The sequence below is a fragment of the Sminthopsis crassicaudata genome, chromosome 3 (genome assembly GCF_048593235.1).
Source record: "Sminthopsis crassicaudata isolate SCR6 chromosome 3, ASM4859323v1, whole genome shotgun sequence".
NCBI classification, from domain to species: domain Eukaryota; kingdom Metazoa; phylum Chordata; class Mammalia; order Dasyuromorphia; family Dasyuridae; genus Sminthopsis; species Sminthopsis crassicaudata.
Window position 1 is genome coordinate 81670209 of NC_133619.1, and position 17617 is coordinate 81687825.

The following is a 17617-nucleotide window of genomic DNA, read 5'->3' on the forward strand; positions in this document are numbered from 1 at the left end:
GTCTTGAGAGAGACAAATAGAAATCAGGGAGTTGAGGAGCCAGCTACTCTATATGTATGAAACTTTGAAAGTCTTTCTCTCCCTCCATGTTTTTAGAGTCAGTTCTGATCAGAGTATGAAACCACATTTGATTCTCTTGAAAACAACATGTCTCTGTTCTCCAAAATTTTTTCTCCCCCCATCTCCTTCCTGCTTTGCTCCATGTAGGTTCACAGCTTTGCATCAACATTATCTCTACCAATATGGAGTCATCTTTAAGTACCAACATGCAAAACTCACGTTGCTGCCTTGTACAAAATGACTTGGAATTAGCAATTTTCTGATTATTTTTTGTGCAAGCATTAAGTTTCTCTATCTACAAAATAAAGATGTACTAAATTTGCTCAAAGATACTTCTCAACTAATCCTAGGTAAATTAGCCTAAGAGAAGGAAAAATCTTATGAAAGATATAAAAAATTCAAATAGCTCAGAGCCTTATTAATAGCTACCACAGCCTACCCCAAGGAGCCAGAGTAGCTCAGAGGAGTGACCCAGCAATAGCTTGGCAGCTGAGACAAGTCCTCCAAGCAGGGAAGTGGCTTGTTCAATGTTATGAGGTTGGATTGGAACAGAAAGGCTTCAGGGAGCTGAGCTAATGAATGAAAGCTTATGTTAGAGCATCGAAGACAGAACAGAAGAATATGAGAGACATTTTAAAGTTATGATGACTGGTTATTGTAGGGGAATAAAGGGTGAAGGGAAGTCTGGTATGAGGGGTATTAATAAGGGGAATTTTTATTGTGGTCCCTAGGGTCAATACTTCTGTATAGCCCTGAAGGAAAACTGGTATCTGCTGCCATGTTTTCAATTTTTTAAAAATTAACATGTTTACATTGTTATATCACAATCATTTTCCTGTATACCCTCATACTCCATATTGCCCCTACATCCTACCAGAAACTCTGTAATTAAAAAAAAAAGAATTAAAACAAAAATCCTCATCTAAGCAATTCTATTACATTATCATCTGAACCCTGGATTCAGGATTGGTTATATCATTCATTTTTAGATTCAGATTTAGATTGTATTTGTCAACAAGATTATACAATGATCAATTCTGATGGACATGACTCTTTCCAACAATGAGATGATTCAGTCCAGTTCCAATGATCTTGTGATGAAGAGAGTCATCTGCACCCAGAGGGAGAACTGTGGGAACTGAGTATGGACCACAACATAGCATTTTCACTCTTTTTGTTGTTTGCTTGCATTTTGTTTTTTTTTTTTCTCATTTTTTTCTTTTTTGATCTGATTTTTCTTGTGCAGCAAGAGGATTGTGTAAATATGTATACATACATATATTGGAATACCTGCCATTTAGAGGAAGGGGTGGGAGTGGGGAGAAAAAATTTGGAACACAAGGTTTTGCATGGGTTAATATTGAAAAATTATCCATGCATATGTTTTGAAAAATAAAATAAAATGGTCTGTGCATCTAAAAAAAGATTTAGTTGTAATTTAATGCTGCTTTTATTGACATTATTGTAGGCATTGTATGAAATGGGCAATATCACAATGTGGATGGAAGGCCGATCTTGGAATTAAGAAGACCTGGGATTAAGTCTCACCTTTGATATATACTATCTATAGTAACCCTGGACAAGTCATTTATCTTTATAGCAAGCCAGGCCACTCCAAGATTACAAATGGCAGAATAGATGAAAATTTGTAGGGGTAGAAGAGCCCCCTACATCCAAGCAATATTAGATATGGACTCACCCCCCCAAAAGTAATTTTTTAATTGTCTTGGTCTGAAACGTCACTCTAAAATTAATTAATCAATAAGGATTTATTAAGTGCTGTGGTAGGACCCTGGGATACAAATACAAAATACATAGAATCCCTGTCCTCTATCTTGTCTCATGTCTCAACCTCACCAAAATAAAGCATTCAGCAAAATCAAGATGAAAAGAGACACTTTCTGTGGCACCATCACAAACTTGAAAGGAGAGAAGGAAAAAGCAAAACTAACTTCCTCTATCCTACTTTAAAACTTCCCTGACATTTCCTGCTAACTGAATAAATAAAATGTAAGTTCTTGGCTCTGCTTGTATGTTTCTTGTACCTTTCTGCCTCATTATTAGTTTTGTTGCTATTCTCTTATGGCTCTCAACTTGGTTCCTCAATCCTATGGCTTCCTTGACACAAAATTATTGAGTTTCCTTATGTAGATGTACCCCATTGGCTCTGGTAGTATAGATGATTTTTACTTAAATCTTGTTGACACCCTCATCCTGGATAAAATCTAGCTTGATGTTGGTCACCTGGTTCAATAGCCCAAGTCCCTCACTCTCAGATTCCTGAACTAGCTTTGGTTTCTGAGTTCCAGGGTCTTTGGGCATCTTGGTGAAATCCAAGGCCATGTACCCTTGGAACTGCCATTTGTCACTGACTAGGTGTCCATAGTCTTAGACAAGTGAAGCCCTTTTAAATCCAAAAGAAATGGTAAGTCAGGCAAGTCAGGCCATAACTGGATTTAGAGCTTGGAGGAACTTTGATACTTAATTTAACATATCCATAATTTTCTGACATGACATCTTACTCTTGGTCAGAGTCTGATTCCCCTATATTACATTCATCTTTTTGTTCACAATTCCTGGAGATTTGCAAGGGTTAATGTTGAAAAATTATCCATTCAAATGTTTTGAAAATAAAAAATTTCAAAATCCTGGAGATTCCAATTGGTGTTTCATTTTATGGCTTTTGAGATATTATAAATCTGTATTTTTTACTTTGCTTTCCATAACTTCAAACATCTTAAGAATTAAAGGTGAAAAGGACTATTAAACTGTGCATATTCTTTGATCCAACAGTGTCTTTACTGAGTCTGTATTCCAAAGAGATCACAAAAAAGAGAAAAGAACCCACATGTGCAAAAATGCTTGTGGCAGCCCTTTTTGTAGTGGTAAGGAACTGGAAGCTGAGTGGATGCTCATTAATTGGAGAATGGCTGAATAAGTTATAGTATATGAATGTTATGGAATATTATTGTTCTATAAGAAACTATCAGCAGGATGACTTCAAAAAGGCCTGAAGAGACTTAGATGAACTGATGCTAAGTAAAGTGAGCAGAATCAGGAGAATTGCACATGTTTAATATTTATTGGATTTCTTGTTATATAGGGAAGGGAGGTGGGAGAAAAAGAGGGAGAAAAATTTGGAGCACAAGGTTTTGCAAAGGTGAATGTTGAAAACTATCTTTGTATGTATTTTAAAAATAAAAAGCTATTATTTAAAAAAGAATTAAAGATGAAAATATAGAAGTGAGGAGACAAAACTAAGCCTTTTGATTCTGAGTTTGGCATTTTATAAACCCTACTACTCCCTGTCTTTCTTCTCTTTTCTTTGTCTCTCCCTCTCTCTCTCTTTTCTATTTCCCTCAATCCTCTGTCTCCCTCCCTCCTTCTTAATCCTCTGTCTTTCTGTGTGTCTCTCTCCAAACAATGCTGACTTAAAGCATTTTCACTATAAATTAGGACATTCCCCCCCTCCCAAAGTTTAGGAAAAAATTTGGACTTAAAACATGATCTGCTGACATTAATGACTAAAAGATAGAAATTGGCTCAAACTTCATGAGGAATCAAGGGGAATTCCACAAAAATCTTCAAATATCATGTTGCTAAAGTATTTATCTTTAGAAATATTGGACAAGGAAAAAGTTAGGTTATTTGTCTTCACACCCTGGCTTTATCAGCAACTTCTTGTATTGATTTTGAACAAATCTACTTTTCTGGTCATCATTTCTTTATGTTCTCCAATGTCTGTGCTAATTTTACCATTCTATGAATCCTCAATTTTCTCCACAAAATCTTTGCTTTTATCTGAGACAACTAAGCTACAGACTTCCATTACTGCATGCACTTGGCATTTTCCTAACTTTAGTGTATTACATAGGTCATTTTTCATATTCATGAATTGAGCAACCAACACAGCCAGGTCACTTCTGATTAGGGCTTTCTAGGCCATACAGATGGCAGGTGGAGAGGAGGGCAAGTGAGTTAACAGCATAGAGAAGGGAGCACTAAATGTCACCAGTTTAACACATGCAAAGCAGACAGTAAATCCCAGAAGCAGCACAAACACCATGCTTTAGAAGAGGAGAAAACATTTGGTAGGAAAATGAAATTTCTAAGCTTCTAAGGGCATCTTCCAAAACAAGGCAGCGAGTGTGTTCAAATCATCAAATGAAAGAGAAATGTCATGAAATGGAAAGAGCTTAACACACATGGTGTTTGCTTTATTAAAGGGTTGAGCCATATGGCATGTTTCTGGCTTCATTTTTCAAATCACACAGCCCCATTCAATAATGGGTTTCCAAAGGGAATTACAGAATCTCCTTTCCCAGATACCTTTTCACTGTCACCTTATCCTTGATTGCTTGAAGGTATAGGTGCTAAAATAGCTGGAGATTAGGAGTCAAGAGACTTGGAGTTATATAGTCACTAGCTCCCAAAGACATATCTAGATTACTGAGATTATCCCCCCTCTTTCTCATCTGCATTATCTTTTTGTTACTTTTCCCCTTCAAGACTATATTGATAACAAAGTAGGTGATTTAAATGATATATTATGGAAAATTCAGAAGTTGGTTATAGGGGCAAAATTGATACCTAATAGAGATAGCATATGACACTAACAAATAACTGAGTTTATATTTTTGGTAGCAATAATTGTTTTTTCTTTAGCTTCAGATAATAATGTTTTTCATATTTAAAGGTGAAAAAAAGACTATATATTTATTTTTTTATTATATACATGGGTAATTTTTCAGCATTGACCCTTGCAAAACTTTCTGTTCCAACTTTTCCCCTCCTTCCCTCCACCTGCTCCCCCCGGTGGCAGGTAGACCAATAAATGTTAAATATGTTAAAGTATATGTTAAATACAATATATGTGTACATATTCATACAGTTATTTTGCTGCACAAGACTTTGAAATAAGGTAAGATTAACCTGAGAAGGAAATAAAAAATGCAAGCAGATAAAAAAACAGAGGGATTGGAAATGCTATGTAAGTGATTCACACTTATTTCCCAGAGTTCTTTCACCAGTGTAGCTGGTTCTATTCATTATTGAATAAATGGAACTGATTTGATTTATCTCATTGTTGAAGAGGGCCTCATCCATCAGAATTGATTATCATACAGTATTGTTGTTGAAGTATATAATGATCTCCTGGTCCTGCTCATTTCACTCAGCATCAGATCATGTAAGTTTCTCCAGGCCTTTCTGAAATCTTCCTGCTGGTCATTTCTTACAGAACAATAATGTTCCATAAATATACCATATCTTATTTAACCATTCTCCAGTTGATGGGCATCCATTTAATTTCCAGTTTCTTGCCACTATATAAAGGGCTGCCACAAACATCTTTGCACACACAGGTCCCTTTCCCTTCTTTAAGATCTCTTTGAGATATGAGCCCAGTAGTAACACTGCTGGATCAAAGAGTTTGAATAGTTTGATAATTAAAAAAGACTATATTTAATATTCATTTCATTTTTAAAGTATTCTATTGATGCTTTTTAATGTGTTTTGGAAAAAAGCATCCTTATCAGTTTCCAAAAGCCTCAAGCTCAATAAAAACTTTTCCTTGTCCAGTTGTGTCCCAATTCTTTGTGATCCCATCTTGGTTTTTCTTGGCAAAGATACTTCTCCATTTCATTTTACAGATGAGAAACTAAGGCAAACAGCATTAAGTGACTTACCAGACTCACTCAACTAATAAGCCAAATTTGAACAGGCTTGACTCCAGGCCTGGCAGTCTTTCCACTGTACCACCTAGCTGCCTTTTTCCTTACTACAAAAGAAAAGCAAATACCTGCAGACTATCATCTCTCTACTGAAGAGGAGTGAAACTTTCCATCATTTGCCCTTTGGAAACAATATTGGTACTGTTTATAAAATGCTGCCTTTTAGTGTTTTCATTTACACTATTATAGGCACTGTATCAATCAGTCTCGATTCTGTTTTCTTGTTCTATATCAGTCCATGCAAGTGTTTCTTTGACTATTACATATTTCTTTTTAAGCAGATTTCTTCCCTTTACAAATAATGAGTAATGGTAGTACTGCATGAGTTGCTCCTAGAGGGATTACTCTGAATCCCATTTTCCCTTCCAAATGGCTACTCTTATTTTTAGGTCCTTACTTCTCAGTTTGTTAAATAGAAATATTGAGCTTTATTTTAGCTGTTGATATGATTGTAAGTACTAAGAGAAATTGCATACTAAAAATTTAGAAAACTACTCATCCCCTCATTTTGGGGATACCAAGATGGTGCAATGAATAGATCACTGGGTCTGGAGTTAGGAGGACTCATCTTCCTCAATTCAAACCTGGCCTTAGACACTTACTAATTGAGCAAGTCACTTATTCTTGTTTACCTCAATTTTCTTTTCTACAAAATGAGGTGGAGAAGGAAATGACAAGTTACTCCAGTTTATCTGCCAAGAATACTCCAAAAGGGATCGCAAAAGGGTGGGTATGACTGAAAAACAAACTTTATTTTACAGATGAGAAGTTAGAGGTCCTTAAGGGACCATAATCTTCAGCATTAGTAACCAAGTAATGATACCCAGCTTCCTTCTGTTGCATCTCATAATGAATGCAGAGGATTTTGAGAACTATGGTTTAGTGGAAAGAGCATTGAATCAGGAGTTAGCAGAAATAAGTTCCAGTCCCAGCACAAACATTATTTACCTGCATGATCTTAAGTAAATCATTTAGCCTATTTAACACATTGTAAAACATAATTGTATTTTCTTGGAATATTCATATGAAATTTTTTTTGGGTACTTAGACAATCATGATAGGTATATTACATGAGACAAAAGGGAGAATTCACAAACCAATATTCTCAGAGAGGGCCTTTCTGTTTCACTTTTGTGTTTTTTCTTCTCCAAATGGAAGATGAGCTCCTCCGGGATAGAGACTATCTATCCTACCTCATCACAATTTAATGGAAAGTTGTGGACTTTGAAATCTGGAAAACTTTGTTAGAATCCTGACTCCTACACCATCCATGTGACCCTGGACAAGATATTTAACCACTCTGAGCTACAGTCCTCCTTCTCTTTTAAAAAAATTATTTGATTGATGCCTTTTGTTTTTACATAATTTTCAGATATATCCACCATCCTCACATTCACCCAAAGATTCTTCTTAAACAACAATAACAGAAACAAATTAAGTCAAAGCAATTGAAATAGCAGCTGGGTCTAATATATGCAACATTCCCCCATGTTTCTGAGAAAAGGAAAGAGGACCTTTTCCCTCATTTCTCAACTCTGATCCAAGACCGATCATTTCAATTGTGCAGCTTCTGATTTTGTTGTTTTTTTTTTCCCTCTGTTTACATTACTGAGGTCATTGTGAATATTATTTTCTTGAACTCAGTATCTTTTAAGAGACATGTACTTAAAAACAATAGCAACTAAAGCCAGAAGGGGTAAACGTGTATAATGCAAATACATTAGAAGAATTGGCCCCATTTAATTGAAATAAAATCTTTTCTCATCTCACTCACAGAGATTTATATTTAGCAAGCCAGAAGATACTTGATTTGCATTATTAATGTGCTATTAAATCCTCTATGTGTGTGTGTGTGTGTGTGTGTGTGTGTGTGTGTGTGTGTGTATAGATGGGAACAGGAGAAAAGTCATAAAGATAGAGCCTAGGACTGATAAATTACTAGTCTCAGCAATTTCTTCCCTTCAGTTCCTTTAACAGGACAGGAGAAGCTAAAATGACACTTTTGGAAAAGACCTTTCTGTTTTAAAACTGTATTTCAAAACTGCTTATTATCAGTGTTTGGTCTAAGAGCTTACTCTCAGCTCCAGCAGTTAGAAGAGCATTTTACAAAGTTTCCACGTCAGCAAATCCCTCCAGCTTCCCTCTGGTCTGTGGCTTTCTTTCTCTAGCTCTGTTCTTGAGAACACGCTAAAGATTTGACATCGAAAGGAATACTCTCTCACTGATTTCCTGTGTTAGCCTGGGGCAGTGCCACAGCTCAAGGAGAGAGGCTGAAAGCATAGCTCTGATTTTGTGGGCAGGACATGCAAGCTGATGATTCTGCTTATCATGTTCTTCCCCCTCTTCTGCATGGGAGCACAGGGACAAAATACCAAAGATAAAAGGCTTCACATTAATATCAAACCAGTGGAAATTAAAGAGATCTTTTGACCACATGGTTAGTTTCCCAACTACAATTTTGGTTCAGTTATTGACCTTTTTGTGGGTACATTTTGTGAATTCAAGCCAAGTTTCTGATTCCACTGGGCTATTTCCCAAATTCTATAGCTCTGGAGGACTGTGGAGATGTGAAGTCTTCTTGGTTTCCAAGGATGAGAAGAAGCAAATAATTCAAGACCCAGCCTCTGGGGTCTTGAAACATTGAGAATTGTCATCCACTCCCAACTCCTAGTACACATTTCACTACAATTCACATCCTTTTTCATATAAGTGTGTAAAGCACTGAACTTAGAAATCAAAGACCTAGGCTTAATTCAAATAAATATTTGTGAATCACCTATAGTGCTCAATTCTCAGCTTTACCGCTTCTGAATTATTTGATGGTAGGCAAGCTTCTTAATTTTTTTTAGATTTTTAAAAATAAATTTTTATTATTTTCCCAATTACATATGAAAACAATTTTTAACATTGATTTTTAAATTAAATTTTTTTTTGAATGTACATATACTTTGATCCAGCAATGTTATTACTGGGCTTTATATTATTAACTTTTTTTTTTTTACTCCAAATTCTCTCCCTTCCTGCAACCCCTCTTCCAGCCACTGAAAATCAAGCCATATACATGTGAGATCATGCAAAATATATTTCCATATTATAGGCTTTAAAGTTTTTAAAGAACTTTCTTTATAGTTCCATGAGTATTAGACTCATTTTACAGTTGGAAGATCTGAAAAGTTAAGTATCTTGCCTAGAGACATAACAAAGACTTGGCTCTGTGATTTGGAAATTCAGTTTTCAATCCTCCACACTGAGCTTCCTCCCACTCTGGTGCTTGCTGGGGACTTGTTAGGACCTTAGTTCATCTAGTGGATTATTCAGTAGATGTAATAATGTTATTCCCCCTTTACTGATGGTAGTTTTTAATGATTTCTGTAAATAGGCAAATCCTCATTAATTTTCAATATGAAAAAAGATTCCAATAGTACTTTCCAAAGTACTCACTTTGTGCAATTCTTCTATACATATTTCCACAAATATCATGCTGGACAAGAAAAATCAGATCAAAAATGAAAAAAATACTTTCCAAAACTCACCCATTCCCAGAACTCTTTAAATACTTCTGAAAATGAATCAGAACTTGCAGGGAATTTAGAATCATTCCATCCACCCCCTTAATTTTATAGATTAACAAACTAGATCTGGTCCCAGCCCACAGCTGGGACGAGGAACTCAGATATGCTGTACCTAAGTTCAGTGTGGTTTCCTCTGAACTGCACTGGCTTTAATTATTCCACAAGAGCAAGTTCCTTTATGCCTATGTAATGGGTAAAGGGGACGGGGAGGGAAATATTGGCTAACAAGAGCCTGGACCTCAGAGAATAGCTCAAATAGGGCTTTCTAAGTGAATTATACAGAACATATGTAATATTCCCTCCCCTGGTTTCAATCAAACCATGTGAAGCTTTGGGGAGTCAGTTTCTGGCCATGTGTGTCTGAAAGGGAAATAATATCATGCGGTGATTAAAAAGTCAGGTTGCCTAAGGAACTAGGACCAATGGCTCAATTAAGACTGAACTGAAATTGAGAGGGTATATAAAGAGTTAAATCAGAGAATCTCTCCATCTCTTACAGAGAAGTTTTTAAGTGAGGAAGATTTTTGTTTAAGGAGGGACATAAGGTACCTTTGTTTCTTTTGAGTTCGTTCTTTCTTGTTCATTGATGAATTGACTATCAAATGACCTTATGAATTTTAAAAGATCAGAAGAACCTATCAGCTGTCCCCTTACAATCAAAGATCAGCAGAGTTAGTAGTAGCAATGGCTGAGTCCCCAAGGAACAAGCTGAATGATGCAGTCCAGGAGAGGAATGGCACTTGAGCAGAAATACCATGTCATGCAAGGGGTTAATCCAGCTAATAAAGGTAGCAAGTTATCTATTAGTGATGACACAACAAAAATAAAACTTGGGGGGGGACACGTAGAGTCAGGAGTCTCAAGGTATTCCTCAGTACCACTTGTTCCCTACACATGTACCCTCAGATCCTTTTTGTTTTAGACTGGAGTTCACTTTTCCCAGAGACTATGTACCCCAAATGTGAGGGATTTTTGTAATCTTATTCTTTCCATACTCTTTCAGCATTTGTCTCTTATGTAAAAGCTAATTGATATCAGATAGTTGACCAATGTTGGCAATAACATACCAACAGGAGCTCCTGAGTGAGTGTTAGAAACCACAGCCCATCCAGCTTCCCTGTTGATATTACCCTGAGAGAAGAAGTAGACACTCTTCTCTAGGTACCTGGCCCAGCATTGTGAGAATTAGGGTGAGCCAGAAAAAGGTGTTATATATCTGCTTTTTAAAAAAAAATAGTGTGTGATCTCTAGGCTCAAGATGTCTGTGGGCAATAAAGGGAGAGCCACTATCTATCAAACTGACTATAACAGAATTAGAGTTTTACAAAGGAACACGAGGCAGTGAATTTTTAAAATAACTATTCCTGGATGTGAGAAAGTCACAAATGTCTTGACATTCTTTGACTTTTTATTTTCAGAAAGGGGGAAAGGGTGTTGCTCTTTCCTACTTCCTATGGCAGGGAAAATCATATTTGGATGTTAGGGATCAGAGAAAAAGAATATTGAAGAACATATTTCCTTGAGAACATTGTACACAGCAACAGCAAGATTATAAGATGATCAATTCTGATGGACGTGGCTTTTTTCAACAGCAAGGTTATCCGGGCCAGTTTCACTGGTCTTGAAGAGAGCCATCCAACCCCAGAGAGAGGTCTGTGGGAACTAGATGTGGATCACAACATAGTATTTTCACTCTTTTTGTTGTTTGCTTGCATTTTGTTTTCTTTCTCATTTTTTTTTTCATTTTTGATCTGATTTTTCTTGTCCAGCATGATAATTGTGGAAATATGTATAGAAGAATTGCACATGTTTAACATATATTGGATTACTTGCCATCTAGGGGAGGGAAAAAAATTTGGAACACAAGGTTTTGCAAGGTGAATGTTGAAAATTATCTATTTGGAGGTTTTGAAAAAAAAATGCTTTGATCAAAAAAAAATACTTCTTTGGTATGGGGTGGAAGGACATCTGATAGGAAAAGAGAAAGAAGGGAAAAAAGATGGAAGGAAAAAAGAAAGAAGGAAAGAAAGAAAGAGAACAAAGGAAGAAAGAGAGAAAGAAAGAAAGAAAAAAAGGAAGAATCTAGGAAAGAAGGAAGAGAATGTACTCTGTAAAATTTCACTGATCCAGGATTTTTAAAAATGAAGGGGGCCCTCCAGTCCATGGTTGTACCCTCAAAGAGGTTCATTTACCCAAGGAAATGACAGAGGAAATGAATCAGTGAATAAAGTCCAGCTCAGTCACCCAACTCCACCCTTCCTCTGAAATCTCTGTCTGCAATCTCCAGGTCTTGAGCAAGTGCCTCCTTGCTGTCTGAGTATTTATTCACCAAACTAAAGACCAAACCCATCCATCAAAGAATCACTGAATTTTCTAGCTAGAAAGGCTATTAGAGATCATCAAGTTCAAACCCTTCATTAACAGATGAAGAGATTGAGACCCAAAGAAACTAACTGAATTGCCTTAGGGGCATATGGCCCTGGCTTAGTTTATGCAAGATTAGTTCCCAGTTTCCCTGTCTCTGGTCCCAGGACTTTTTCTGCAACACCATCATATTCTCTTGCATTGTCAAGAACTATGCTTTGTTCATCTTTGTGTCTCCCATAATGCCCAGCATCTAATTGGTGAATACCAACTAGGTGCTCAATGCAACATTTAAAAGAATGACTAAATCTACATGACTTTTCCTGGGCATTGGAATTAGCAGCTCCAAGAAAGCTTCAAATGAGGTATAATTGCTGTAACATCTGTAAAATAAGATTAGATTAAAACTCCACTACTTTCTTATGTAACCTGGAAAGGTAAAATTATTATTTTTTTCCCTTTTCTGTATTTTTTATTTAATTTACTTGTTTTGAACTAAATGGATGCTCTGATTAATGTCAGGATCAAAATCCTAACAGGGAACAAGGAAACAAAGAAACAATGGCATTTTTGTGGTTTGAATGAAGAAGTGCAACCCCTAAAAGGGACCTAGAGGGAAAATTAATTCTCAATACTTCTATTATTACAAATAACAATAACAATACCTACTTATTGTAACACAGTTTATTGCTTTGGCAGACAATCATTATTAACCCCATTTTATTAAAAAAAATCAACAATAAAATCGTTTAGATAGAATTCAAAGAACAGAATAAATAACAGCAACTAACATTTACATAGTTCTTTATTGCTTGGAAAGCACCTTATATAAATGATCTAATTTTATTCACAGAAGAACCCTGTGTGAGGAAGGTAGCACAGACATTATGAAGTTGAAAATGAGGAAAATGAATCACAGTGAGGTCAAGGGGATCACAAGGCTAGTAAGTGCCTGAAGTAGGACTCAAAACTAGGACCCCTAAGTTCACTGACTTTTTAAATATATGCATTATGCTATAATGATGATATTTCTAATCAAAATACAAATAATTACTTTTGGGGGGTTTAATTTGGAGATTTGCACCATGTGTATGAGTATTTGTTAAGAATTTCAAGGCACTCATTTTTAAAATAGTTAAAATGAGAAATTAAAAAGAAACTGAGACTCAGGAGTTGTGACTTGTCTCAGATCATTTGACAGTAAATAGTAATTAGAGCTCCATTCTTAGGAAAATGACTTCAAGCTCTGTAATGTTCTGTTGTCTCCAGAAACTGCCGATCGCTCTCTGGGAGGAGATCTGCTTTCTCAACTCAATCCCACACTAGACTCTTCTTCCTCCAGAGAGCCATCCCAACTCTGTCCTAGAACAGACTAACTCCTGGCTCAATGTTGTCTTCTTTTATTCTCCCAGAGAATGGGTATGTGAGAACTCAAGGGCTTGTGGGAAAATTACTTCAACCAATGCACTTGCTCCTTTTAAAGGTTGTGTAAACTCCTTTTCATATGTAAACTCCTCCTCAGAAGTTCAAAGGGGTAAACTCTCCTTAAAGGCCGGAACAAAGGTGTGAACTAGAGAATTGTTGAGTACTGACTTAGTACTTAGTAAGAACTTAACAAAGCTCAACACTTCTTCCACTTATACTCACACTGCCTTTCATGAACAATTCATTTCAGCTGCACAAACACAATCTTAACTATTGAACTTTTTTCCTTTGCCTGATCAAACCAAAGCAGGTGATTGGATATCAGAGACCCCAAAGTAAATCGCTGATATTAGGAAGCACTGCTCCAAGTGTGTTCTGACTAACTTCAGTGAGACAGGCTTCTGGGACTCAGAGGGGTTTCAGCCAGTACAATCAGATGTGCACAGGGGCGTTGTGAGGTTCAGCTGAAATAATGGATATAAAGTACTTGGTAAACTTTAAAGCTCTGTAGAACTGTCTATTATTATAATTATGTTTATTATTGTTACTTACCTCTCTTTGCCTCAGTTTTCTCAGCTGTAAAATGACCTGGAAAAAGAAATAACAAGTCACTCCAGGATTTTTGCCAAGAAAACTCCAAATAGGGGTCACGAAGAGTTGGACAAGAGGGAAAAATGACTAAACAGTAACTTTCTGAACCAGGTTCTAGTGCTCCATCCACTGGACACCTAGCTGCCTAGTTCAGTTTATATTTACATCAATGAGGATGGACAGGGCAAGTACAAGATTAGCCCCTTTGGAGTAAGGGCTGCTGAATCTTTTCAGGATTGCTCCTCTACTTTTACCTTCACCCATCTCTTCCCTGGGACTCCAAGAAACTGTAGCATGCTCTGCAGCCACATCCCGGCAAAACTCTCTTGGCCAACTGGTTAAACCGGCTCACTGACAGGGCTCAAACCTGTTGGTGAGTTAGGGGAATATCTACCCCAAGTATTGAAGACTTCCACTGGCAGAATGGGCTGATGAGAACAATTTGTTCCAATGGCCACAAAGGAGGCTGAAGCTATGAGGTGCTTGCTTAGAGCTTGGTTAGAACTTGCATTTTAGGACATTGTCAGTCATCCTGATTTTTGTGTCGCCGCTGGACTTCAATTACTTTGGAAGAGTGACGCAGATGATTTTGTGCAATCCCGCCTCACTTAAATCCAATTCATGTGTGAGTCAAAACATGACTCTGTGATGTTACTTGTACTCTTCAAAAATGAAGGCAAATAATATTACTAATAGTAATTAATATTACTAATAGTCTCCAATCATTAGGTCTCATGACTTCATTCTCTGAATTTTACTCCTGCTAAGCTCAAGTAGTGTTGAAAGAGCAATATAGAGAGACATGCTGTTAAATATTTAACACTACTTCTGGAGGTTAAGGGGGGATAGGGAGAAAATGTAATCACCCATACTTTTAACCTGCTTTATTTATTAATACTTTCTTAAGTCTAGACAATTAACAAAGCAACAAATTAAGCCCTGTCAATTTCTGGGGTGTCAATTTTAAAAATTTTAATAATAACCTTTTATTTTCAAAATACATGCAAAGATAGCTTTCTACATTCATTCTTGCAAAACCTTGTGTTCCATGTTTTTCTTTTTCCCTCTTCTTTCCTCCTTCTCCTAGATAACAAGCATTCTAGTAAAGGTTAAACATATACAGTTCTTCTAAACATATTTCTACATTTATCATGCTGCACAAGAAAAATCAGATCAAAAAAGAAAAAAAATGAGAGAAAAAAAACAAGCAGGCAAACAACAAACAACAAAAATACTATGTTGTGATCCTCTGGAAGCAGATGGCTCTTGCCATCAATAGTCTATTAGAATTGGCTGAATCACCTCATTGTTGAAAAGAGCCTCGTCCATCACAGTTGATCATCACATAATCTTGTTGCTATTCACTTCAATTAGCATCAGTTCATCTAAGTCTTTTCCAGGCCTCTCTGAAATCATCCTGCTGGTCTTTTATTACAGAACAATAATATTCCATAACATTCATATACTATCACTTATTTAGCCATTCTCCAACTGATGGGCATTCACTCAGTGTCCAGTTTCTAGCCACTACAAAAATGGCTACCACAAACACCTTTGCCCATATGGGTCCTTTTCCCTTTTTTTTTTTTTTAATGATTTCTTTGGGCTACAAACCCAAGAGAGACACTGCTGGACCAAATTGTATGCAGTTTCTCACACTATTTTTATACAAATGACTCCCAGATCTTTATATTCAGCACTAGTTTCTAAATTACATTACAAATTTGGACATTTCCAAATGAATGTTACGGGTATCTCAAATACAACATGTCCAATTTTCCTCCCCAATCCACTTGTTTTCCAAACTCCTTTCTTACTTTTATTGTCATTCATTTTTGAAGAACTCCAATGACATCACAATGTTAGAGTCAGAGTAGGGTGTGTTCAGCTGCGGATGAACAAACCAATATGAATTCAGAAGGCACAAGTGATCCGTTAGAACATTGATTGGTGGCTCTGGATTTGCACAGTACATATTTCCTTTTGAGGGAATCATTGTTCTTTTTTATTCCTCCAACTTCACAAGCTATGTGCCCTATTCCTCATTCTCACTCATCCCATATATTTAATCTTTACAAGGTCTCTCTCATACATCTTCTCTCCATTCACATAACCACATTCTAGCCCCTCATCTTTCATATAGACTATTTCAATAACTTCCTATTTAGTCTTCTTGTCTCAAGTCTTTCTTCACTCTAATCCATCTTTCACATAGCCATGAAAGTGATTTTCCTAGAGAGCAGATTTAATGATGTCACATTTCCTGCTCAACAAACTCCAGTGGCTCCATATTGCCTCTATGATGAAAGGTAAACTCCTCTGTTAGATTAAAATCTCTTTACAACATCGTTCCTACTTTTCCCTGAATTGTTTTTTTTAATTTTTTAAAATGTTAAACCTTTTTATTTTCAAAACATATACACAGATTAGTTTTCAACATTCACCCTTGCCAAAACAAATTTTTTGTGTTCCAAATTTTTTCTCCCTTTCTTCCTCCTACTCTCTTTCCTAGATGGCAAATAATCCAATATATATTAAACATGTGCAATTCTTCTCTACATGTTTCCACAATTATCATACCACACAAGAAAAATCAGATCAAAAAGGAAAAAATGAGAAAGAAAATAAAATGCAAGCAAACAACAACAAAAATAAGTGAAAATACTATGTTGTGATCTACATTCAGTCCCTACAATCCTCTCTCTGGGTGCAAATGTCTCTCTCCATCCCAAAACCATTGGAACTGGCCTGAATCACCTCGCCACTGAAAAGAGCCATGTCCAGCAGAACTGTTCATCACATAGTCTTGTTGTTGCCGTGTATAATGATCTCCTGGTTCTGCTCATTTCACTCAGCATCAGTTCATATAAGTCTCTCCAGGCCTCTCTGAAATCATCCTGCTGATGATCATTTCTTACAGAACAATAATATTCCATAACATTTATATACCATAATTTACCCAACCATTCTCCAACTATTGAGCATCTACTTGATTTTCAGTTCCTTGCTACAGATATTTTTGTATATGTGGGTCTTTTTCTCTTTCTTAAAATGATCTCTTTGTTTTCCCAGAATTCTTATACTTTACTCTTCTTCTTGCATTTGGCAATCCAGTGATATTAACTTCCTCCATGTTCTTCACATGTAATATTACATCTCCTAACTCTCATGTGCAATTCTTCAATATTTATTTCCACAATTATCACGCTGCACAAGAAAAATCAGATCAAAAATGAAAAAAATTAGAAAGAAAACAAAATGCAAGCAAACACAATAAAAACATGAAAATACTATGTTGTGATCCACACTCAGTTCCCATGAGCCCTTTTCTGGGTTCAGATGGCTCTCTCTATCACAAAACCATAGGAACTGGCCTGAATCACCTCATTGTTGATAAGAGCTAAGTCCATCACATTGTTACTGTGTACAGTGTTCTCTAGATTCTGTTCACTTCACTCAGCATCAATTCATGTAAGTTTTTCCAAGTGTCTCTGAAATCAGCCTGCTCACTACTGTCTATCTACCGAGGTTACTTATACCTTCGGAATCTAATACTTAATGTGCAACAAGAAAATGGTATTTACACACATATATTGTATCTAGGTTATACTGTAACATATGTAAAATGTATGGGATTGCCTGTCATCAAGGGAGGGAGTAGAGGGAGGGAGGGGATAATTTGGAAAAATGAATACAAGGGATAATGTTTTTAAAAAATTACTCATGCATATATACTGTCAAAAAATTATAAATAAATTAAATTAAAAATAAATAAATAAAAATAAAATGAAATCAGCCTGCTCATCATTTCTTTCAGAATTTAAAATTTGGTATTTAATTGGGAGGGGGGGTTAATTTGTTCTTTTTCTAGCT

The 17617-nt window shown here is 36.2% G+C and overlaps 1 long non-coding RNA gene across 1 annotated transcript in view; it reads left to right on the plus strand.

Annotated features, from left to right (window-relative positions):
- LOC141560576 (uncharacterized) overlaps nucleotides 1–17411 on the plus strand; it is a 43991-nt gene extending 26580 nt beyond the window's left edge. The window contains exon 3 of the long non-coding RNA XR_012487747.1: nucleotides 13721–17411. This is a non-coding gene — a long non-coding RNA (uncharacterized LOC141560576). The remainder of the gene's footprint in view (nucleotides 1–13720) is intronic.
- Nucleotides 17412–17617: the final 206 nt, after the last annotated feature.